A 721-nucleotide genomic window follows, 5' to 3' on the forward strand; every position below is an offset into this window, starting at 1 on the left:
CCTTTGGAGGAATATCTACTCAGGTCCTCTACCCGTTTTTTAATTGGAGTGTATGTGTGTGTGAATTTGTATGAATTTCTTCTATATTTTGTATTTTAACCTCTTATGGGATGCGTATTGGGATATCTTCTCCCATTCTGTAGAATGACTTTTTGTTTTGTCAGTGGTTTCCTTTACTGTGCAAAAACTTTAGTTTGATGTAGTCTTGTTAGTTTATTTTTTCTTTTGTTTCCTTTACCTGAGGAAACATATCCAAAAACACTTTACTAAGCGTTATTCAAAGAGTTTGCTGCTTATGTTTTCTTCTAGGAGTTTTATGGTTTCAGGTCTTACATTTAAGTCTTTAATCCATTTTGAATTTATTCTTGTGTATGGTAGAAGAAAGTGATCCACTTTAATTATTTTGCATGTATCTGTACAGTTTTATCAACACCATTTATTGAAGAAACTGTTTTTAGCCCATTGTATACTCTTGCCTCCATTGTCTGGGTCACTTTCCTCCCCATCTACATCTCCCCAAGGGCAAAGTCATGGTAGCCATGGAGATCTTCTCCATCTTGGCTTCAAGTTCTAGATTACTAGGCTGCATCTTTGCCCCAAAGTGCTGCATTATTCTGCTAAGACCTAATAAGAACTCTTCAGAAGGTTTAAGGAATAAAATAGTTCCCAGGAGTAACAGGCATTCTAGTTTTATCTCGTAAGTCTCTATATCATATATATA

The sequence above is a fragment of the Pteropus alecto genome, unplaced genomic scaffold (genome assembly GCF_000325575.1).
Source record: "Pteropus alecto unplaced genomic scaffold, ASM32557v1 scaffold131, whole genome shotgun sequence".
NCBI lineage: Eukaryota > Metazoa > Chordata > Mammalia > Chiroptera > Pteropodidae > Pteropus > Pteropus alecto.